This window comes from Lynx rufus, unplaced genomic scaffold, assembly GCF_022079265.1.
Source record: "Lynx rufus isolate CCGP_SWC_20201006 ecotype Redwood Valley unplaced genomic scaffold, mLynRuf1.p SCAF_6, whole genome shotgun sequence".
NCBI classification, from domain to species: Eukaryota; Metazoa; Chordata; class Mammalia; order Carnivora; family Felidae; genus Lynx; species Lynx rufus.
In genome coordinates, this window is record NW_025814878.1 from 117,199,520 (window position 1) to 117,221,503 (window position 21,984).

Consider the following 21,984-nt stretch of genomic DNA (forward strand, 5'->3'; position numbering starts at 1 on the left):
TTTTCAACGTTTATTTATTTTTGGGACAGAGAGAGACGGAGCATGAACGGGGGAGGGGCAGAGAGAGAGGGAGACACAGAATCCGAAACAGGCTCCAGGCTCTGAGCCGTCAGCACAGAGCCCGACGCGGGGCTCGAACTCCCGGACCGCGAGATCGTGACCTGGCTGAAGTCGGACGCTTAACCGACTGCGCCACCCAGGCGCCCCTCATTGTAGTTTTGATTTGCACTGCCCTAGTGAATAGTGACATTGAACATCTTTTCATGTGCTTGTTGGTTATTTGTATATCTTTTCCAGAGAAATGTCTTTTCAAGTACTTTGACCATTTTTGAATTGGGTTTTTGTTTTTCTTGTGGTTGTTGTTGTTGTTGATGTTGAGTTTTAGGAGTTCTTTATATATTCTGGATATATCCTGGATATCTGTTATCAGATATATTATTTGCAAATATTTTCTCCCCTCTCTGTGGGTTCCCTTTTTACTCTGTTGCTACTGTCTTTCAATGTACAAAATTATCATGAAGTATGATTTAACTATTTTTTTCTTTTGTTGCCTATGCATTTGGTGTCAAATATAAGATGTCATTGCCAAATCCAATGTTGTGAAGCTTTTGCCCTGGGTTTCTTTTAGGAGTTTTATAGTTTTAAGTCTCTGACCTATTTTGAGTTATTTTTTCTGTTTGATGTTAGATGTAAGGGTACAATTTCATTCTTTTGTATGTGGATATCAAGTTTTTTCCAGCACCATGTAGTTGGAAAAGTTCCTTTCCCCATTGAATGGTCTTTGCACCTCTGTCAAAAATCACTTGACCAAACATTTGAGGATTTTTTTTTGGGGGGGGGTATCTATTCTACTCCATTAGTCTATATGTCTGTCCTTGTGCCAGTACCACAGTGTTTTTATCACTGAAGATTTGTAATATGTTTTGAAATCGGGAAATGCATGATCTCCAACTCTGTTCTTATTTCAAGATTGTTTTGGCTCTGGGTTCCCTTGTGATTCCATATGAATTTTGGGATGTTTCTGCAAAAAATGCCATTGTCATTTTGAATTAAATTGCATTAAATCTGTAGATCTCTTGGGTAGTATTGATATGTTAACAATATTAAGCCTTTCAAAACATGAACATGAGATGTGTTTCCATTTACTAGTTCTTTCAGCAACATTTTGTAATCTTTCATTCATTGGCTAAGTTTATTTCTAATTATTTTATTCTTCTTGATGCTATTGTAATTGGAATTGTTTTCTTAATTTCCTTTTCTGATAGTTCATTGTTACTGTATAGAAATGCAACTGATATGTATGTGTTGATTTTTATCCTATAGTTTTGCTGATTTCATTTATTGGTTCTAATAGTTTGTGTGTGTGTATAATCTTTAAGTTTTTTTTTTTATTAAACTATTGCTTTAGTGGGTCTCAAATTCTGTGACAGATTTTTGGTTAAGTTTTTTCCATTAAAAAGTACTGATTTTAGGGCTTGCTTTGGAAGTATATATGAAAGTTGGAGCGATGCAGAGAAGATCAGCATGGCCCCATGTGCAAGGATGATATGCCAAAAGTACTGATTTTAAAAACTAGTAACTTAAAGATAACACACACACACACACACACACACACACACACAAACACAACCCAAGTGGTCCACAAAACATTCTCCTATCCATCTGAAGGTTTTACAGTGCATTGTTATCATTAACCAGTCCTTTACTATTATTATTATTTTTTATATGACCTGACTTGAGTTTTTATTTATTTATTTTTCAATATATGAAATTTATTGTCAAATTGGTTTCCATACAACACCCAGTGCTCATCCCAAAAGGTGCCCTCCTCAATACCCATCACCCACCCTCCCCTCCCTCCCACCCCCCATCAACCCTCAGTTTGTTCTCAGTTTTTAAGAGTCTCTTATGCTTTGGCTCTCTCCCACTCTAACCTCTTTTTTTTTTTCTTCCCCTCCCCCATGGGTTTCTGTTAAGTTTCTCAGGATCCACATAAGAGTGAAAACATATGGTATCTTTCTCTGTATGGCTTATTTCACTTAGCATCACACTCTCCAGTTCCATCCACGTTGCTACAAAGGGCCATATTTCATTCTTTCTCATTGCCATGTAGTACTCCATTGTGTATATAAACCACAATTTCTTTATCCATTCATCAGTTGATGGACATTTAGGCTCTTTCCATAATTTGGCTATTGATGAGAGTGCTGCTATGAACATTGGGGTACAAGTGCCCCTATGCATCAATACTCCTGTATCCCTTGGGTAAATTCCTAGCAGTGCTACTGCTGGGTCATAGGGTAGGTCTATTTTTAATTTTCTGAGGAAGCTCCACACTGTTTTCCAGAGTGGCTGCACCAGTTTGCATTCCCACCAACAGTGCAAAAGGGTTCCCGTTTCTCCACATCCTCGCCAGCATCTATAGTCTCCTGATTTGTTCATTTTGGCCACTCTGACTGGCGTGAGGTGATATCTGAGTGTGGTTTTGATTTGTATTTCCCTGATAAGGAGCGACGTTGAGCATCTTTTCATGTGCCTGTTGGCCATCCAGGTGTCTTCTTTAGAGAAGTGTCTATTCATGTTTTCTGCCCATTTCTTCACTGGGCTATTTGATTTTCGGGTGTGGAGTTTGGTGAGCTCTTTATAGATTTTGGATACTAGCCATTTATCCGATATGTCATTTGCAAATATCTTTTCCCATTCTGTTGGTTGCCTTTTAGTTTTGTTGGTTTCCTTTGCTGTGCAGAAGTTATCTTCATAAGGTCCCAGTAATTCATTTTTGCTTTTAATTCCCTTGTCTTTGGGGATGTGTCGAGTAAGAGATTGCTATGGCTGAGGTCAGAGAGGTCTTTTCCTGCTTTCTCCTCTAGGGTTTTGATGGTTTCCTGTCTCACATTCAGGTCCTTTATCCATTTTGAGTTTATTTTTATGAATGGTGTGAGAAAGTGGTCTAGTTTCAACCTTCTGCATGTTGCTGTCCAGTTCTCCCAGCACCATTTGTTAAAGAGACTGTCTTTTTTCCATTGAATGTTCTTTCCTGCTTTGTCAAAGATTAGTTGGCCATACATTTGTGGGTCTAGTTCTGGGGTTTCTATTCTATTCCATTGGTCTGTGTGTCTGTTTTTGTGCCACAGTCCTTTACTATTAAACTGAAATTGCCAATTGATGCAAACTGTTCTGAGACCATTCTTCCACCACTAATTAAGACTGGGGTGGCAGGTATTGGGGATAATATTCATTTAGCCTTCTGAGCTTCCTGGACATACCTGGTGACCTTGCCAGCTCCAGCTATCTTATTGTCCACTGCTTTGATGACACCTACAGCAATCGTCTGTCTCATGTCACAAACAGCAAAATGGCCCAGAAGAGGGTAGTCAGAGATGCTCTCAACACACATAGGCTTGCCAGGAACCATACAAACAATGGCAGCGTCATCAGATTTCAGTAACCTGGGGCCATCTTCCAGCTTTTTTCCAGAATGATGATCAATCTTCTCCAGCTCAGCAACTTACAAGTAGTGTAAGCTGTGTGAAAATCCAGCACAGTTGTATATCCAGCACTGATTTGGCCTGGATGGTTCAGGTGATTATCCTGGAAGCTAGCTGCTTCCATTGATGGGTCATTTTTGCTATCATCAGCCACATTGCCATGATGAACATATTTGACAGATATGTTCTTCACATTGAAGTCTATATTTTCCCCAGGAAGAGTCTCACTCAAAGTCTCATGGTGCATGTCAACAAACTTTACCTCAGTTCTAACATTCAGTAGAGCAGAAGTGACCACCATAGCAGGTTTAAGAACACTAGTCTCCACTTGGCCCACAGGGACAGTACCAATACAATCAATTTTGTAGATGTCCTGGTGGGACAGACACAAGGGCTTGTTAGTGGGACAAGTTGGTGGCAGAATGCAATCCAGAGCTTCAAGCAGCATGGTTCCACTGGAATTGCCATCTTTATAGGTGAGTTTCCATCCTTTGAAAGAAGGCATGTTAGCACTTTGCTGGAGCATGTTGTCACCATTCCAACCAAAAATTGGCACAAATGCTACTGGGATGGTAGCCAATTTTCTTAATGTAGGTGATGACTTTCTTAACCATTTCCTCATATCTCTTCCAGCTGTAGGGTGGCTCAGTGGAATCCATTTTGTTAACACCAACAAATGGTTGTTTCACACCCAGTGTGTAAGCCAGAAGGGCATGCTCATGGGTCTGCCATTCATGATACCAGCTTCAAATTCACCAACAGCAGCAACAATTAGGACAGTACAGTTGGCTTGAGATTTTTTTTAATAAAGTCTGTGCCCTGTGGCATCGATGATGGTCACATAACACTTGCTGGTCTTGAATTTCCACAGGGAGATATTAATGGTGATACCACATTCACCATTGCTTTCAGTTTACTCAAGACCCAGGCATACTTAAAGAAGCCCATTCTCATCTTGAATGCCCCCTTATCAAATTTTTCAATAGTTCTTTTGTTGATTCTACCACGTTTAGATCAGATGACCAGGAGTGGTAGACTTGCCTGAATCTACATATTCAATAACTATGATGTTGATATTAGTCTTCCTTTCCCATTTTGGCTTAGGTTTAGTGGTGGTTTTCATGACACCTGTGTTCTGGTGACAAATCTGTTGTAAAAAAGTTTAAGTTTTTCTACATATGAAATTGGGCCATGTGTGACAAATAATTTTATTTAAAAAATATTTTTAAAATTTATTTTTAAGTTTACATCTAAGTTAGTTAACATATAGTGCTATAATGATTTCAGGAGTCGATTCCAGTGATTCATCCCATAGTATAACACCCAGTGCTCATCCCAACAAGTGTCTTCCCTAATGCCCCTTACCCATTTAGCCCATCCCCCCCACAACTCCTCCAGCAACCCTCAGTTTGTTCCCTGTATTTAAGAGTCTTTTATGTTTTGTTCCCCTCCTTGTTTTTATATTATTTTTGCTTCCCTTCCCTTATGTTCATCTGTTTTGTATCTTAAATTCCTCATATGAGTGAAGTCACATGATATTTGTCTTTCTCTGACTGACTAATTTTGCTTAGGATTGTTTGTTCTAGCTCTGTAAAGAATGCTGGCATAATTTTGATAGGGATTGCACTGAATGTGTAGATTGCTTTGGGTAGTATTGACATTTTAACAATATTTGTTTTTCCAATCCATGAGCATGGGATGTTTTTCCATTTCTTTATATCTTCAGTTTCTTTCATAAGCTTTCTATGGTTTTTAGTGTACAGATCTTTTACTTCCTTGATTAGGTTTATTCCTGAATATCTTATAGTTTTTGGTGCTATTGTCAATGGGATTGGTTCCTTGATTTTTCTTTATTGCTGCCTTATTATTGGTGTATAGAAATGTAACTTATTTATGTACGTTGATTTTACATCCTGTGACTTTGCTGAATTCACGTATTAGTTCTAATGTTTTTTTGGTGGACTCTTTTCTATGTAGAGTTTTCTATGTAGAGTATCATGTCATCTGTGAACAGTGAAAGTTTGACTTCTTTACCAGTTTGTATACCTTTTATTTCTTTTTTTTGTCTGATTGCTGAGGCTAGGACTTCCAGTACTATGTTCAATGACAGGGTGAGAGTGGACATGCCTGTCATGTTCCTGACCCTAGGGAGAAAGCTCTCAGTTTTTACCCATTGAGGATGATATTAGCTGTAGGCCTTTCATATATGGCTTTTATGATGTTGAGGCATGTTCCTTCTACCCCTACTTTCTTAAGGGTTTTTATCAAGAAAGGATAATGTATTTTGTCAAATGCCTTTTCTGCATCTATTGAAAAAATCATATGGTTCTTATGCTTTCTTTTAATAATGTGGTATATCACATTGATTTGTGAATATTGAACCAGCTCTGCAACCCAGGAATAAATGCCACTTGATCATGGTGGAAGACTTTTGATGACCAACTCAATTTCTTTGCTGCTTATGGGCCTGTTCAAGTTTCTATTTCTTCCTGTTTGAATTTTGGTAGTGTGTGGGTATCTAGGAATTTGTCCATTTCTTCCAGATTGTCCAGTTTTTTGGCATATAATTTTTCATAGTATTTTCTTATAATTGTTTGTATTTCTGTGGTGTTGGTTGTGATCTTTCCTCTTGCATTCATGATTTTATCTATTTGGGTCCCCTCTCTCTTCTTTTTGAGAAGTCTGGCTGAGGGTTTATAAATTTTATTTATTCTTTTGAAAAACCAACTCTTAGATTTATTGATCTGTTCTACCGTGTTTTTGTTCTTGTTGTTGTTGTTGTTGTTTTGGATTCTATATTGTTAATTTCTGCTCTAATCTTTATTATTTATCTTCTTCTTCTGGCTTTGGGTTTCTTTGCTGCTCTGTTTCTAGTTCCTTTAGGTGTGAGGTTAGATTCTGTATTTGGGATTTTTCTTGCTTCATAGGCCTAGATTGCAATGTATTTTCCTGTTAGGACTGCCTTTGCTGCATCCCAAATGGTTTGGACTGTCGTGTTTTCGTTTTCATTTTCTTCCAAATATTTTTTAAGTTCTTCTTTAATTTCCTGGTTGGCTTATTCATTCTTTAGTAGGATGTTCCTTAACCTTCATGAACTTGGAGGCTTTCTAAATTTTTTCTTGTGGTTGATTTCAAGTTTCAAAGCATTGTGATCTGAAGATATGCTTGGTATGATCTCAATCCTTTTATATTTGTTGAGGGCTATTTTGTGGTCAGTATGTGATATATTTTGGAGAATGTTCCATGTGCACTTGAGAAGAATGTGTATTCTGTTGCTCTTGGATGAAAAGATCTGAATATATCTGTTAAGTCCATCTGGTCCAATGCGTAATTCAGAGCCATTGTTTCCTTACTGATTTTCTGCCTAGATTATCTGTCCATTGTTGTAAGTGGACTATTAAAGTCCCCTACAATCACAGTATTGTTGTCTACACATTTATTTATGTTTGCCACTAATTGATTCATATATTTTGATATTTTCACGTTGGGGGCATAAACATTTACAATTGTTAGCTGTTCTTGATGGATACACCCTCTAATTATAATATAATGCCCTTCTTCATCTCTTATTACAGTCATTGTTTTAAAACTAGTTTGTCTGATATAAGTATGGCTACTCTGGCTTTCTTTTGACATTCAATAGCATAATAGATGGTTCTCCATCCCTTCACTTCCAATCTGCAGGTGTCCTCAGGTCTAAAATGAGTCTCTTGTAGGCAGCATATAGATGGATCTTGTTTTTTTATACATTCTGATATCCAATGTCTTTTAAATGGGGCATTTAGGGGCGCCTGGGTGGCGCAGTCGGTTAAGCGTCCGACTTCAGCCAGGTCACGATCTTGCGGTCCGTGAGTTCGAGCCCCGCGTCGGGCTCTGTGCTGACGGCTCGGAGCCTGGAGCCTGTTTCCGATTCTGTGTCTCCCTCTCTCTCTGCCCCTCCCCCGTTCATGCTCTGTCTCTCTCTGTCCCAAAAATAAATAAACGTTGAAAAAAAAATAATAAATGGGGCATTTAGTCCATTTACATACAGAGTGATTATTGAAAGATGTGGCTTTAGTGTCATTATGTTATCTGCAGGTTTTGTGCTTGTGGTGTTGTCTCTGGTCCTTTGTAGATTTTGCTGCTTTCCACATGCAGAGTCCCCCTTAGGATCTCCTGCAGGGCTCATTTAGTGGTTATGAACTCTTTTAGTTTTTGTCTGGGAAAGCCTTTATCTCTCCTTCTATTCTAAATGACAACCTTGCTGGATAGAGGACTCTTGGCTGCATATTTTTCCTATTCAGCACATTGAATATTTCCTGCCACTCTTTTCTGGCCTGTCAATTTTCAGTGGACAGGTCTGCTACTTCTCTTATATGTCTACGCTTGTAGATTAAGGCCCGATTTGCCCCTAGCTGCTTTCAGAATTCTCTCTTTATCTTTGTATTTTGCCAGTTTCACTATGATATGGCATGGTGTGGACCTGTTTTTGTTGATTCTGAAGGGAGTTCTCTGTGCTTCCTGGACTTGGATGCCTGTTTCTTTCCCCAGGTTGGGAAAGTTCTCAGCTATAATTTGTTCAAATAAACCTTCTGCCTCTTTCTCTTTCTCTTCCTCTTCTGAAACTCCTATGATACAAATATAATTAATTTTATTGAATCACTTAGGTCTCTAATTCTCCCTCGTGGTCTAGTAATTTCCTTTTTTTCCTTTTCTCAGCTTCATCATTTTCCATAATTTTATCTTCTATTTCACCTATTCTTTTCTCTGCTTCTTCCATCCTTGCTGTCGCTGCATCTAGTTTATTTTAACCTATTTACAACATTTCTTAATTCATCGTGACTATTTCTTATTTCCTTGATCTGTGCAGCAATAGATTCTTGCTGTCTTCTATGCTTTTTTTCAAGCCCAGTTGGGGTGCCTGGGTGGCTCAGTTGGTTAAGCATCTGAGTTTGGCTCAGGTCATGATCTCACCATTCATGCTGACAGCTCAGAGCTTGGAGCCTACTTTGGATTCTGTGTCTCCCACTCTCTCTGCCCCTCCCCTGCTCATGCTCTGTCTCTCAAAAATAAATACATATTAAAAAAAAGAGGGAGGAAAATAAAGAAGGAGTACAGAAAAGGTATAAAAAGAACATAGCAATAAATGCCTGATTAAACAAACAACCAGAAAAGAGGGAAGAAAAAGAGAAAAAATATATAATAAGAATCAACCAAAAATCAAATCAGAAACTATAAGGTTCTCCAGGGAGAGAAAAAAAATAGGAGAGTAGAAAGATAAGGCAGGGAAAAAAGAAGAGAAGGAAATAAAAGAAAAACAACAAAAACATCAGACTAACATACAAAACCACAAGACAATTGTCCATTGGTGCCTTGGAACCAGTGACCGTGCTGGTCTGGAGGAGGAGCCAAGTAGTTCAGTGAGTGTCAATCTCACTTCGGTAGATAAGTAGTTACCAGGCTCTTAGGGGCGAGGTTTGGTATTAAGTGGTCCTGCCTCCACTGGGTGCCACTGTCCTGCTCCCTGAAGCCCCACCGTGTTGGTAATGGGGAGGAAAATGGCAACACCCCAATCTCTCCTCCCCAGACTGGGTGTCTCAAACCACACTGTTCAGGCAGCCCTCACAGAGTAGTGGAGGAGGTGGGGGGCAACTTGCTTTGCTCCTTCCCCTGTGCCTCCCAGGCGCTCAACTGGGACTCAAAACCCGATGTCTTAAAGGATCCGCTCCATGTGGATGGGTTCTGGAATAGTGTCACTCTGTCCTACTGACAAAGGGCCTCTGGCTTGTGCCTGCAGGGTCTTTTGTCCTGGGGGTGCAATATACCCTCTTCTCACAGTACTCGAGTGAGGGCACTGTTTTCTCCCAGTGCGCTCCTGAGATCATTACTTAGCCTGGGGTTAGCTTTCCTTCCCTCCAGGCATGCACACTGGCAGCTCTGGTCCAGAGAAAGTCCTGCAACCCCGAAAACTCCAACCTTTACTCCTAAGACTGTTTGCAAAGTAGAGCCTGGCTCTCTTCAAATTTTTCATTCCCCGACCATGATATGGAGAGTTTTTTCCTTATCCAGATGTAACACCACACTTCCACAGTCTCTCTTTCTCTTCCTTTTGTTTATCCACCAAAAGGGTTCCCCCCCTCTTCTGTGCCTACGCTGCCACCTGTTTTATCTCTCCCAATTCACAAACATGCACCTCTGAACGCCAAGCTGTCTCCATACTCCCCTGGAGAGGTTTATGTCAGACTGTAGTCGGGATTCCTGGAATTCCAAGTGTTCTGACCTCAATACTGCTGTGTTTGAGGGATAAGGGAAATTCTGGTATCACTAATTCTCAGCCATGTTGATTTCTCCCTCTGATCATGGTGAATAATTTCTTTAATATACTGTTGGATTCAAATTGCTAGTATCTTGTTGAGAATTTTTGCATTCAGTTTCATCAGGGACATTGGCCTGTAATTCTTCATTTAGTGGGGTCTTTGTCTGGTTTTGGAATCAAGATAATGCTGGCATCATACAATGAGTTTGGAAGCTTTCCTTCCATTTCTATTTTTTTTTTTTTTGAAAAGTTTGAGAAAAATAACCCCTCTTTAAATGTCTGGTAGAATTCCCCTGGGAAACCATCTGGCCCAGGACTCTCATTTTTTGGGAGATTTTTTTTTTAAATTTTTTTTTCAACGTTTTTTATTTATTTTTGGGACAGAGAGAGACAGAGCATGAACGGGGGAGGGGCAGAGAGAGAGGGAGACACAGAATCGGAAACAGGCTCCAGGCTCTGAGCCATCAGCCCAGAGCCCGACGCGGGGCTCGAACTCACGGACCGCGAGATCGTGACCTGGCTGAAGTCGGACGCGTAACCGACTGCGCCACCCAGGCGCCCCATTTTTTGGGAGATTTTTGATAACTGATTTAATTTCTTTACTGGTTATAGGCCTGTTTGTCCTATTTCTTCCCATTTGAGTTTTGGTAGTGTGTGGGTGTCTAGGAATTTGTCCATTTCTTCCAGATTGTCCAGTTTGTTGACATATAATTTTTCATAGTATTCTCTTGTGATTTTTTTGTATTTCTGTGTTGTTGTGAATCCTCCTCTTTCACTGGTGATTTTATCTATTTGGGCCCTTTCTTCTTTTTGAGAAATCTGGCTAGGGGTTTATCAATTTTGTTTATTCTTTCAAAAAACAAACTTTTGATATCATTGATCTATACTACTTTTTTCCCCCCCGTATCATGTATTTCTGCTCTAATCTTTATTATTTCCCTTCTTTTGCTGGCTTTTGGCTTTATTTGCTGCTTCTTTACTATCTCTTTTAGTGTATGGTTAGGTTGTATATTTGGGATATTTCTTGCTTCTTGAGATAAGCCTGAATTGCAATGTATTTTCCTCTTAGGACTGCCATTGCTGCATCCCAAAAGGTTTGGACTGTCATGTTTTCATTTTCATTTGTTTCCATGTATTTTTTTTATTTATTCTTGAATTTCCTGGCTAACCCATTCCTTCTTAGTAGGATGTTCTCTAACCTCCATGGCTTTCCAAATTTTTTCTCATGGTTGATTTCAAATTTCAAATTTCATAGCGTTGTGATCTGAAAATATGCATGCTATGATCTCCATCTTTTTAAATTTGTTGAGGACTGATTTGTGACTCAGTATGTGATCTATTCTGAAGGATGTTCCTTGTGCACTCAAGAAAAATGTGTATTCTACTGCTTTAGGGTGAAATGTTCTGAGTCTATCTGTTAAGTCATCTAGCCCATTTTGACATTCCAAGCTGATGTTTCCTTATTGATTTTCTGCTTAGTTGATCTGCCCATTGTTGTAGGTGGCGTATTAAGTCTCCTACTATAAATGGTATTATTAGCAAGGAGTTTGTTTATGTTTGTGTTTAATTTATTTATACATTTGTGTTCCTCCAAGTTAGGGACACAAATATTTACAATGGATAGATCCTAATGGATAGACCCCTTAACTGTGATAGAATGCTTTTCTTCATCTCTTGTTATAGTCTTTGTTTTAAAATCTAGTTTGTCTGATATAAGTATGGCTACTCTTGCTTTCATTTGACATTCAGTAGCATGATAGATGGTTCTCCATCCCTTCACTTTCAATCTGCAGGTGTCCTCAGATCTAAAATGAATCTCTTGTAGGCAGCATATAGATGGATCTTGTTTTTTTAATCCATTCTGTGACCCTATGTCTTTTGATTGGGGCTTTTAGTCCATTTACATTCAGAGTGTTTACTGAATGTTATGAATTTAGTGCCATTTTGTTATCTGTAGATTTGGTGTATCTAGTGATGTTCTCTGGTCCTTTATAGTCTCTACTGCTTTCCATTCAGAGCGTCCTCTTCAAAATTTCTTGCAGGGCTGGTTTAGTGGTCATGGACTCCTTTAGTTTTTGTTTATCTGGGAAAGTCTATCTCTCTTTCTTTTTTATTTTAATGTTTATTTATTTTTGGGAGACAGAGAGACAGAGTGGGGAGGGGCATAGAGACACAGAATGTGAAGCAGGCTCCAGGCTCTGAGCTGTCAGCACAGAGCCTGACATGGGACTCGAACCCACAAAGTGCAGGATCATGACCTGGGCCAAAGTCAGACACTCAACCGAGCCACCCAGGCGCCCCTCTATCTCTCCTTCTATTCTGAAAGACAGCCTTTCTGGATACAGGATTCTTGGCTGCATATTTTTCCTATTCATCACATTGGATATTTCCTGCCACTCCCATCTGGCCTGAGAAGTTTCAGTGGACAGGTCTGCTACTAACATTATGTGTCTATCCTTGTAGGCTAATGGCCTCTTATCCATAGCTGCTTTCAGAATTCTCTTTATCTTTGTATTTTGCCAGTTTCACTATGATATGTCATGGTGTTGACCTGTTTTATTGAGTTTGAAGGGAGTTCTCTGTGCCTCTTGGGCTTGGATGCTTGTTTCTTTCCCCAGATTAGGGATGTTCTCAGCTATAATTTCTTCAAATAAATTTTGTGCCCCTTTTTCTTGCTCTTCTTCTTCTGGGACTCATATGATGTGGGTATTGTTTCATTTTATTGGAATCACTTAGTTCTGTAAGTCTCACCTCATGATCTAGTAATTTCCTTTCTCTCTCTTTTTTAATCTTCATTATTTTTATAATTTTATCCTCTATTTCACCTATTCTCTCCTCTGCTTCTTCAATCCTTGCTGTCACTATATCTAGCTTATTTTGCATCTTCAGTTTTGGCATTTTGACATTCACCCCAACTAGTTCTTAACTCTTTGATCTCTGCAGCAAGGGTTTCTTTGGTGTCTTCTATGTTGTTTTCAAACCCAGCTATTAGTCTTATGGCTGTTATTCTAAATTCTTATTCAGATGTATTGTTTATATCTGTTTTAAGCAAGTCCCTTGCTGTGATTTCTTCTTGACCTTTCTTTTGGGGAGAATTCCTCCATCATTTTGGCTAAATTTCTGTCTTTTGCGTGTTTTATTTATTTTTTTCAACGTTTATTTATTTTTGGGACAGAGAGACAGAGCATGAACGGGGGAGGGGCAGAGAGAGAGGGAGACACAGAATCGGAAACAAGCTCCAGGCCCTGAGCCATCAGCCCAGAGCCTGACACGGGGCTCGAACTCAGGGACCGTGAGATCGTGACCCGGCTGAAGTCGGACGCTTAACCGACTGCACCACCCAGGCGCCCCCTTTTGCGTGTTTTAAAAGCTTGTTATGTTTCCTGCACCTGAGTGTACTACTATATTAAAAAGGGGTCATACACTGTCCAGGGCCTGGCATTTCAGAAAGTATTTTTGATGTACAATGTATGCACTCTGCTGTTGCATTTTGGCTGCTCTATCTCATGGGTCAGTTCTCTGCAGAGTTCCTCCTTGCTGGCAGTGGTGGAGTGTTTGGATCTTTAACTAGGTGTGCTTTGATTTTTTTGTTGAAGTAACCCTGGAAAAAAGGAAAAGGGGGAGGGAGCCTGATTGCATACAAAGAAAGATGGAAAGAGAACAAAAGAAAAACAAACAGAAAATCATTAAATTATAAGGCTTATTCCAAAGAAAAAGAAAGGAGAAAACAGAAAAAAAAGCAGAAGAAAAGAGATAAGAAGGAAAAAGAACATAAGAAAGCCTGATAAAAAAAGAAAAAAGATAAAACGAAATGAGAAAAAACAAATCAGAAATGAACATGATTCTACAAGAAAAAAAGAAAGAGGGAAAGAGGTTAAAAAGAAGAAAAAAGAGTTATCTGTTGGTGCCTGGGGTGGTAGATATACTGGTCTGGAAAAGAGGCTGGCTGCATATGCTCAGAGTCAATCTTGCCCCAGTAAATAAACATACCAAGCATGGAGGAACGGGGTTTGGTGTAGCAAGTCCAAGGTTCACTGGAGGCTGCTGTATTGCTCTCTGAAGTCCCACTGTGTTGGTGTTGGGCGGGGGGGGGGAAGAGTGTTACCCCAATCTCCTGTCCCTGGACCTGGGATCTCAACCCCAGTTGTTCAGGCAGCCTTCACAGAATACTGAGGGCCCTCAGCTTACACTAGGCCATAACTTTTCTGTGCCTTTTCCTTGGTGCACACAGCTAGGATTCAACATCCAAGGTCTTAAAGAACCCAGCACTTGGCATGCAGCTGGTATGACCCAGTATGGTGCTTATCTGCTCCTCTCTTCTGGAGTAGAGATTCTCCACCCTCCTGATAAAAGGCTTTTGGCTTATTTTCCTTGGAGAGGCAATAAACACTCTTCCAAAAGTATTCCAGGAAGGGGAATGTTCTCTTCCAATGTGCCCCAGAAATCATTATGCCATGCTATGCACTCCCTCCTTCTCCCCAAGAGTGTGCTCTGCAGCTTTGCTCCGGAGAAAGTCATGCACTTCCAGAACCTCTGAGTTTGAGCTCCACATGCTGTTTGCAAGAACTCAGACACTCAGTACTTCTTGCTCCCCACGTTACAGGTGGGTGGGAGAGACACTGGTCCTTATCTCATGGAGTCAAAGAATGAATCTCGAAGACAGCAGAGAGTGAACAAAGCAATAAAGTTTATTGAGCAAAAGTACAAAGCTCTCAAGAGTGAGGGGGTCCCAACTGGATTGGCACCAAGGATTTTATTGAGACATTATCAGAAAGTTTGTGAGACTTCATTCATGGCACCTTGCCCAGGCAGGTTTGGAATGCATTTATTCCCGCTCCCCCTTTTTTTCCAAACCCCACAGCAGCTTCAGCCTCCCACTTGCAGCTGAAGCCTACCTCCCTGAGGGTCCTTTATCTATCCCTGCTTAATATTAACCCTTTCCCTACTCATTCCTCCCCCCTGGAATAGGGCCCCTAACTGCTGTTAGGGAACAGGGATGATGACTGTTTTGGCTTTTTCAAGTTGACAAGGGATGGTGTGGGGTATGGCAGTCAGTCTACCCAAGGGTCAGTCAAGTGGTCCACAGTATGGTTCCACAGGAAAGCTGGCAGGCATGAGGTGGCACTAACATTGGCAGACACAAAGAGAAAAACACAAACTAAAGATTATGCTGACGAACAAGATGGCATCTCTAAGATAATGTCTCTAGTTTCTATACTGAACAATCTAGGAGAGATCCTGAGTTTGTCCAATTGTGCCTGAATGTCATCGATTTGTCGTGAGACTTTATGAGAATTATTGGTTATATTGAACAACACATGTGAGGGAATCTCTCACAACCCAGGTGATGGAGGAGCAGTAAGTAACCAGTGGTGGCTCAATTTTCCAACAGCCCAGCCCTAACTTCCCTTAATTCTTTATTTAAAGCATCTAATGTTTATCAGGTGTTATTTAGAGTTACTCTGCTGAGTAAGACAGTTTGCTTTATTTCACAATGCAAAACTTTTCCAAGGACGAGTCCTACCAGAGAAAGAGCCACAACAGCCATTTACCATTATTACTTTACAAATTTTTGGGTAAGTTGAACCTGGGTATTATTTTATAAAGCAGAGCTTTTATTACTTCTTGTGTCTTTTCCATTTTGCAGGGGAAGGCCTCTACCCAATTAGTAAAAGTACCAACCTATACCAACAGATGTTGGAATCCCTTTGACATTGGCATATGAGGGAAATCTAATTGCCAGTCTTCCCCTGCATAGCTTCCAGTACTTTGCCTTGGAGAGCAATTTTGTGGTTGAGAGGATTGTTTGTAAGGTAAATTTTACAGGCTGATACTACTTGCTGAACTGTCCTTGACAATTTTTTTCTGATAAATATCTTTTGGACCATTTGATAAGTTTTATCCCTCCCTAAATGAAAGGCCTCAAGGCAGTGCTTTAATGATCTCCCAACTCTGTGAGCTAGATAATAGAAATTGCCCCTGCTCTGTTTGTAACCATCCTGAGCACTGGAGACAGTGTCTATGAATCAGACCCCAGTTCATTTCCTTGGGAGAGTAGGTGGATCTAAATTGAGCAAGGGAGTTATCCCAAATAAGAGAAGCCTCAATAACTTTTATTAAGGGAAGGCATAAACATTTCCCTGGGGCTAGCAATGCAGTAGTCTTCATCTGGGCTAATATATCTCTTCCCAACAAGGGAGTGGGACTTGTAGGCATGATTGATAAAGAACGAGAAAAAATTAGGTTTCTCCATATACATCCCAGGGGCTGAGAGAAAAATTTAGTCATAAGTTTTCCAGAGATGCCTCTAATCATTACACTGCATTTGGATAGTTGGCCAGGAGTAGAAAGGAGGACAGAAAATGTGGATCCAGCAAGAAGAAAATAAACTGGCTTTTCAGTTACCTGAGTTTTCCAAAGTTGCCCAAGGCTCTGGACTTCCAATAGATAATTGGTGCTGGGGAACCCCTGTGAAGAGCCCCAGGGCCCATCAGTCCCTTTCAGGGACACTGGTTATCTGAGTCCTCACAGATAGAGGTCTCTGAGGGCATTCAGACTTCTAGTGATCGTCTCCACATAAGGGGCATGGCTTGCAGGGCTTTGACTTCTTTTGTCCCTTCTAAGGATTGTCTTCTCTGTGCTGGCAGCTCGGAGTCTGGAGCCTGCTTCAGATTCTGTGTGTGTGTGTGTGTGTGTGTGTCTCTCTCTCTGCCCCTTCTCCGCTCACACTCTCACACTCTGTCTCTCTCTCTCTCTCTTTCAAAAATAAACATAAAAAAAAATTTAAGGGCAGTCTTATTTCCAGTGCTCTGAACAGCCACACAAGTGGCCTCTGGAAGGCTGGTCTGAGTATGTTAGGCCACAACTAAGGCCTCAGATTTTTTCTAAAGTCTCCATTTCTGTTCCTTAGTTTCCTCTTGATCTCAGTTGTAATACACCCGATTGGCAGCTCCTAAGAGCTCCAATTCCTTCCCGGCTAACAGCCAATTTTTGCAGCTTCCTTTGAATATCTGGGGCTGACTGAGTGACAAATTTGTCCTTTAAAATAGTCTCAGCCATGGGGCACCTGGATGGCTCAGTTGGTTGAGCATCTGACTTCGGCTCAGGTCATGATCTCCTGACTCGTGGGTTCGAGCCCCATATCGGGCTCTGTGCTGACAGCTTAGGGCCTGGAGCCTGCTTCAGATTCTGTGTCTCCCTCTATCTGTCCCTCCCCTGCTCATGCTCTGTCTCTCTTTCTCTCAAAAATGAATAAACATTAAAAAAAACTTAAAATAGTCTCAGCCTCAGGAGTATCAGGGGAGATAGCTATATTTTTAAAGTTTATATATTTTTGAGAGAGAGAGAGAGAGCACAAGTCCGAGAGGGGCAAAGAGAGAGAGAGAGAGGAGACAAAGAATCCCAAGCAGGCTTCATGCTGTCAGTTCAGAGCCTGATGCAGAGCTCAGAACTCATGAATCTGAGCCAAAATCAAGAGTTGGACACTTAGCTGACTGAGCAACCCAGGTGTCCCAAGATAACCATATATTTAATGAGAGCCTCCTTCAACCTCTCCAGGAAGGCCACTGGGCTCTTACTCTGTGTTTGTAAAATAGTGGCTAATTTTGTATAATTTAAGGGCTTAATCCTTTTAAAATACAGGCTTGTAATAATCTTTTAAAATACAGGCTTGGAAATGGTGGTGATACACTAGGCTAACCTCATTCAGACTTGGGACTGAGCCCCATTAGGAAACTGGAAGTCGCCTATAGGACCTTTAGTCCCATGATAATTAAGAAGTTGTTCATCCCCATATCTCTCAGCTACTGCCAGAACTCCATGTTTTTCTGTTTTATTAAGAGTCTGATTTAACAAAAGCATTATATTATTCCAACTAAAATTTTTCTTAAAGCTTTCCCTTTACAAGCCTTCTACAACTTTCTTTTGCTTTTGTTATTTATTTATTTATTAAAAAAATTTTAATGTTTATTTATTTATTTTTTTTATATATATATATATTTTTTCAACGTTTATTTATTTTTGGGACAGAGAGAGACAGAGCATGAACGGGGGAGGGGCAGAGAGAGAGGGAGACACAGAATCGGAAACGGGCTCCAGGCTCTGAGCCATCAGCCCAGAGCCCGACGCGGGGCTTGAACTCACGGTCCGCGAGATCGTGACCTGGCTGAAGTCGGACGCTTAACCGACTGCACCACCCAGGCGCCCCTTAATGTTTATTTTTGAGAGGGAGAGACACACAGAATGTGAGTGGGGGAGGGGCAGAGAGACACAGAATCTAAAGCAAGCTCCAAGCTCTAAGCTGTCAGCATAGAGCTTGACCTGGGGTTTAAACTCACAAACTGCGAGATCATGCCCTGAGCCAAAGTCAGACACTTAACTGACTGAGCCACCCAAGTGCCCCTATTTATTTATTTATTTATTTATTTTTAAACATGAAAGAGTATCAGTGGCTATACTTTATAACCAAATATTTGCAATCGAATGGACAACTTTATTGCCAGTCTTCATTTTATGAAAAACAATCCTTATTTATTGGTTCCATGTGAAGTCATGACTATTGCTTTGACTGAGAATGAATCCCTACTGCAACTAAGTATAAAAAATATCTTCCATAATTAGAGTGTTGCCTGTATTATTTATTTATTTTTAATATTTATTTTTGACAGGCAGTGCACTCATGCATGTGGGGGAGGGGCATGGGGGGCAGAGGATCTGAAGCAGGCTCTGTGCTGACAGCAGAAAGCTCCATGCAGGGCTCGAATCCACAAATGAACGAGATCATGACCTGAGCTGAAGTCCGATGCTTAACTGAGCCACTCAGGCGCCCCTCTTTTGCTTTAGATTTTGACCTAAGCCCTTTTTCTCCAACCAGTCTCATTTAGGACAAAATTACTTTCTTTTACCCTCAACAAAAATGTATTCTCATTTCTTAGATACTTCTTATATATCTCCTGCTTTACTGTGTATAGAATTGCTTTCGTTAAAAAATTTTTTAAATGTTTTATTTATATTTGAGAGAGAGCATGAATGGGGAAGGGGCAGAGAGAGACAGAGACAGAATCTGAAGCAGGCTCCAAGCTCTGAGCTGTCAGCACAAATCCCAGTGTGGGGCTTGAACTCGTGAACCACGAGATCATGACCTGAGGTGAAGTCAGGCACTTAACTGAGCCACCCAGGCGCCCCTAGAGTTGCTTTCCTTATTTCCACCAGTCTTAATTACATTCGGCAGAATTTTAACTCTTAGAAACCTTAGTCTCCAGTGAAAACTAGTAATCAATTGTGAACTGTTACACCAGAATTTTTTAGATGGCAAACTTATGAATCAATTAAGCACAAACCATCTTTTTAAAACAGATTTAAATATCTTAGTTTTTCTGCAATAAGCCAAAAGCACAAGGTTATGTTTAGTAAGCACTGCTTCAGCATTTCACCCAATTTGGAAAAGGCTTAAATATGTAATGAATTCAATCCAGTTTATCATCTAAGCAAAACCTTCAAGTTTCAGGTTTCCAAAGACCCTGAAAGGTATCTTAACAATTACCCATGAAAACTTTAAGACAGACAAAATTAACCATCATTTTAAGCATCTTTTGCTGACAAACTGCAACAAAGATATTTATGAGCTTATCTGACCTTCAGTAAACCTAGGTAGAAAAAGTTTCATGTATTTAATGTTGATAACTCTAAAGATGTGTCTATCTTAATCAAACCAACAAACTTAAATTAGTTTAAATACAGAGTGTATATATATATAATTTATTATCAAATTGGCTCACATACAGTGTGTAAAGTGTGCTCTTGGTTTTTGGGGTAGATTTTCATGCTTCATCGCTTACATACAACCCCCAGTGCTCATCGTAACAAGTGCCCTCCTCAATGCCCATCACCCATTTTCCCCTCTCCCGTACTCCCCCATCAACCCTCAGTTTGTTCTCTGTATTTAAGAGTCTCTTATGGTTTGCCTCCCTCCCTCTCTGTTTGTAACTACTTTTTCCCCTTCCCTTCCCCCATGGTCTTCTGTTAAGTTTCTCAAGATCCACATGAGTGAAAACATATGATATCTTTCTCTGACTTATTTCACTCAGCATACCTTCCAGTTCCATCCACGTTGCTGCAAATGGCATGATTTCATTCTTTCTCATTTCCAAGTAGTATTCCATTCTATATATAAACCACATCTTCTTTATCCATTCATCGGTTGATGGATATTTTAGCTCTTCCTATAATTTGGCTACTGTTGAAAGTGGTCCTATATACACTGGGGTACGTGTGCCCCTATGAATCAGCACTCCTGTTTCCTTTGGATAAATTTCTAGTAGTGCTATTGCTGGGTCATAGGGTAGTTCTATTTTTAATTTTTTGAGGAATCTCCACATTGTTTTCCAGAGTGGCTGCACGAGTTTGCATTCCCACCAACAGTGCAAGAGAGTTCCCGTTTCTCCACCTCCTCACCAGTGTCTTTTGCTTCCTGAGTTGTTAATTTTAGCCACTCTGACCAGTGTGAGGTGGTATCTCAGTGTGGTTTTGATTTGTATTTCCCTGATGATGAGTAATGTTGAGCATCTTTTCATGTGGAGCACTTCTATATATTGATTAGGGGTGTCTGCAAATTTGCCCAGATCCTTTTTTATTTGTCTAAAATCTTGCAAGGAAAATAGAATATGGACCTTCAAAGGGCGAAATTCACCATGAGGTACTTCAGTCAATGAATGTGCCTTCCTTTCAGGGGGAAAATTTCTCATCCCTTGGAATCCTGGATAAGAAGGACATGAAAGTCTAGTAGGTGGCTTTTCCTGAGAAGAGGCCTCAGGGGGTGAGTCTGCAAGTACTGGCCCTTCTGGATCTCTTGAAGGGGCTGGGAGGCTGACACCTCACTTACAGGTCTTACATAAGTCTGCCTGGGCCTGTAAAACAAAGAAGACTTGCACATAAGGAACTTCTGACCATTTATCCTCTCTTTTACAATATAGATATAATTGTAAGATAGTATTGTACTGACTACTTCCCTCAGGAGGCCAGGATTCTCCCTCCTCCAGGCGATACTGAAGCCAAGCCTGGGAGCAAAAAAACTTCATGCACTTTTTTTTTTTTTTTGAGGATTTGTGGATCAAATCTTTCCCAGATTTTTAGGACACATTCCAGAGGAGTCCCCGTGGAGAAAGGTTTGTTTCCCATCTCATGATTCCTGTAGGAGTCTGTACCTATTAGAGAGGTGACTATGAAGGCATCCCTACCTATCAGCTCTCCCTTTTAGAATCAAGGTGTCCCTTGATCTGCCTTCCCCAAAGTGAGAGAATAGCCTAACACCTTGGGTTGAAGAAGGATTGGGCCAGCAGAAGTAGCCATTGTGACCCACTGCTTTAGCCCCAACCCAACCCTTCTTTCCCTCCTCTGGATCTTTCTAAATATTTTAAACCTTGAGTTTGGCGAGGTTAGTGATTCAAGACTTGTTATTTGTAAAGGTGCAAGCAAACAACTGGGGTGATTATGGGGAGGGATATTCTGCTTATAGAGGAAGCTTCCCTGGGCTATGACCCTCCAGGGCTGGTCTCTATCCTTTTACATGTCTTGGGTGCCCAATGGAGACCATAGGGCACAGTCAGAATGCTGAATTTCCAGTCCTTGTGTGAACCCCCCCTCCATGAACCTTTTATGTAGCAGAGAAAGTCACTCATGACCTCATTCTTTGGAGATCCCTTTGTTGAGCCCTCATTTCTTGGTTGTGCTAATTTGCTTACACCCTCAGGTCATGGAATCTAGTTCATTCAGTCAATTATTTCCTTGCCTCACCCCCAAACACCCTTCCATCCTATATATCTGATGTCCTATCAGCAGATGGGCCCCAATTGAAGGGTGTAATCCTCAAGACTTAGCAGCACTATAGTTCCTGACTTTTTCTTGTTGAAACAAGAAAGCCTCAGCAGGTGGTAGATCTGTGCTCCCATTATTAATGTTTAAAACCCAGGGGAGGGGCGCCTGGATGGCTCAGTCAGTTAAGTATCTGATTTTTTGTCCACCGCTTTCTCTCCCTCAACTCCGCGCACCTCCCTCCTGCCAAGCTGTCTCCCTCCAACTGTGGAAATCCTTCTGCTGCTCAGATAAATTTTCTGAGTGTTCCAAGTAATCTGACCTCAATACAGCTGTGTTTGAGGGACATGGGAAGCCCAGGGTCCCTCTACTTCTCTGCCATCTTAACTCCTT

The 21,984-nt window shown here is 40.7% G+C and overlaps 1 long non-coding RNA gene, 1 other non-coding gene and 1 pseudogene across 2 annotated transcripts; 1 reads left to right on the forward strand and 2 right to left on the reverse strand.

Annotated features, from left to right (window-relative positions):
- The first annotated feature begins 1,473 nt into the window (after window positions 1–1,473).
- On the forward strand, window positions 1,474–1,577 carry LOC124529489 (U6 spliceosomal RNA). The gene has a single exon (XR_006966381.1). It is a non-coding gene; the product is annotated as a U6 spliceosomal RNA (small nuclear RNA).
- Window positions 1,578–3,235: 1,658 nt separating this feature from the next.
- LOC124529209 (elongation factor 1-alpha 1-like) lies at window positions 3,236–4,611 on the reverse strand (annotated as a pseudogene).
- A 9,839-nt stretch (window positions 4,612–14,450) lies between these two features.
- On the reverse strand, window positions 14,451–19,915 carry LOC124528807 (uncharacterized). The gene is made up of 2 exons (XR_006966237.1): window positions 19,874–19,915; window positions 14,451–14,907 (listed from the first exon to the last, which is right to left on the reverse strand). It is a non-coding gene; the product is annotated as an uncharacterized LOC124528807 (long non-coding RNA).
- Between the last annotated feature and the right edge of the window lie 2,069 nt (window positions 19,916–21,984).